The sequence below is a fragment of the Hevea brasiliensis genome, chromosome 6 (genome assembly GCF_030052815.1).
Source record: "Hevea brasiliensis isolate MT/VB/25A 57/8 chromosome 6, ASM3005281v1, whole genome shotgun sequence".
NCBI classification, from domain to species: Eukaryota; Viridiplantae; Streptophyta; class Magnoliopsida; order Malpighiales; family Euphorbiaceae; genus Hevea; species Hevea brasiliensis.
This window is the reverse complement of record NC_079498.1, coordinates 6,578,985-6,581,839: the sequence shown is the minus strand read 5'-3', so window position 1 is coordinate 6,581,839 and position 2,855 is coordinate 6,578,985.

Here is a 2,855-nt window from a genome sequence, read left to right as displayed (position 1 = left end):
AGGATTTAGAGAGGCAGCACTTTGAATAGTTTCTTCTTGTTCCACATCCATAGGGTCTTGGGAATCTTGCCAGAGAGGATGAGTGTAGTCAGGACCAAAGGATTTAAGGCCAAGTGTCAAAGTAGGATCTAGCTCAGGGAGGAGATATACTTTAGTGGTCTTAATTTGTGGAGCTTCTTGCGGTTTAGGTCCAAGATAGGTATAGTTAATCATTCTTCCTTTGTGCTGGTAATTGTTTATTGCAGAAAGGTGGCTGTTTAACTCAGTCCTTATGCTTGCCATCTGCCGATGGTTGATGATTATGTCTTCATAAGTTTTCCATTCATATTGAGAATTCTGATACCAAAGCATTCCGTTAGAATTCCTGAAGAATGGTCGATGGAGAATAAACAGAGAGTAGACTTTGGTTGCCTATGCAGGAGGCATTTCCCATACTCCATTTATTTTAATAATCTTATGCAGATTACGTCTCCAAAAAGAGATAGGGCAAAACCATTCCAAGGAGCGCCATAACAGGAACTTTTGATTATCACCATTATTGAGAAATTCATAAAGATTAATGACAGATACTTCAAATGCTGCGGCATATAGGACTATCATACACCATAAGAACTAGATTTCCTCCATTATGAGGTCTACGCTAGGATTTAGGGCAAAATAGGTGAGAAATGTTGCTTCAAGGTAAAACATGGAGGTGGTTTCCTTAATGCCTCTAAGGACATTGATTAGATTCTGAAAATGAAACAGATTATTTTTTGCATAGTCTTGGATTTGGGTCAGGGTCATGGATGGGTTACAGCCAAGGGGAAAACTATCAAGTGGAGGAATCAAATGAGTGGGGGGATTAAAGGACTTTGAAGAGCTGGCCATATAGATTAATGGAAAAGAGTTGATGGTGGAAATAAGGTGAATGGTTTGTGGTCTGCTTAGGAGATCAGGTGTGAGGTTATGTTTCCCTTTGATGTGCTAGACTGTGTATTTATACTTAGAGAACCAATCTTTTAATCTCAGAAGTTGCAGTTCAGGAAGACTCCTATTTTTGAAGTCAAGGACTCGAGGAAAGGATGAATTGTCCATTATGATAAGAAAACAATGACCTATAAGGTGAAATTCAAATTTTTTTATACCATTTTTAATGGCTAAGATCTCCTTATAAACTGCATGGTAATACTTTTCAGATTCTTTGAATTGTCTACTAGCATATCCACATATGTGTTTCTGTCCATCAATCTCTTCAATCAAGATAGCACCCCAGTATTCATCAGTTTGGAGTATTCTTTTCCCTATACTGGGAATCTTTAAAGGTGGTAAATGCTGAGCTATCTGCTTAAGTTCTTAGACAGGGGAATCTTTAAAGGGGGTGGATGCTGAGCTATCTGCTTAAGTTCTTAAACAGTTGTGGTTTACTCATCTCCCAAGGAGGGGCCTGTTTCTTTAGCACCTCTGAAAGCTTACTAGTATGCTTAGAGACATGAGGAATAAAGTCTTTCAAATAATTGATGATGCTAAGAAACTGTTGAATTTGCTTTATCATCAGATTTTTATCAGAGAACTTGAGCAATATACAGACCAGGCTGATATTTGCCATTTTTAAATTTCATGCCCAAAAACTCAATATCATATTGGACCATATAGCTCTTTTTCTCTGAAAGAATTATACTATAATGATGGACCAAGGATTGAAATTAGGCCAGGAGTTCTTTATGGGCCTGAACATCCTTTGAAAAAAGTAGAATGTCATCGATATAGATGAGTGTGCTATGCTGAATAAGCTCAAATATCCAAACTATGGCCTTTTGGAATAGTGAGGGTGCTACTTTGAGCCCAAAAGGCATAACAGTCCATTGGTATTGAGCATTGGGAATAGAAAATGTTATCTTAGGCATATCTGCAAGATCAATTCCAAGCTGCCAGAATCTTACTTTTAAGTCAAACTTTGAAAAAATGTGGGCTTCATGAAGGTAGATAAACAAAGAGCTCATTTTGGGAAGCGGGAACTTATCATCTTGAAGGAAGTGATTTAAAGGTTTGTAATCTATTACGAGCCGTTTTTTCCTCTAAGCATTTCTAATCGTTTTTCCACATAAAAAGCCTGGCATGCCCACGCGAAACTAGTGAGTTCAATAAGACCTTATTGGAGCAATTGTTGACACTCTGCCTAAGCCAATGTAAGGTCTGATGGGGTCATGCCTGGATGAGATGCCTTTGTAGGGCTGATACCTTTATTTAGCTTAAAAGGAAGCCTTATAAAGAAATCCTTATTTTTTCACAAAGGCTGCGAATGAGTGAACTCTGCATGAGAATCTGCACAAGATTGAAGGAGAAAGTCTCGGTAATGTTCAAAATTAGGAGGGGCTTCTGATAAGGAGAACATTTTTGGAACTGTAGTAAAAGGCTTAAAGTTTCATTTGAATTTTAATCCTAAGGAAAGGATTTGCAATTTCTGTGCTTTCTGATAAATATCAAATCCTATCAGCAAGTCTTTGTCTGAAAGATCGGTGACAATGACTTTTGTCCACATAATACAGTCAGGAAAAAACTGTATTTCTGTAGGTTTTTTAGTGATCAGCTCTGTCTTGAGTATCTTGCCATCTACAGCATGAAAATATTCTAAATGTGAAACCTATGCTGTGTCAGAAAGGATAGTCGGGTTCATCATACTTTTATGCTCTCCAGTATCAATGAATCCAATAATAGAATAGGTCTGTCGTACTTAGATAACAAGACGTGAATGTGCACCAAAGGGATAGGAGTTGAAGGTTCAGTAAAATAGCAAGGCTATAAAGTACTGATGGGTACATAATCAGAATCATCATCAAAACTTATTACTTTTGAAGAATCTTCACCGTTTGTTG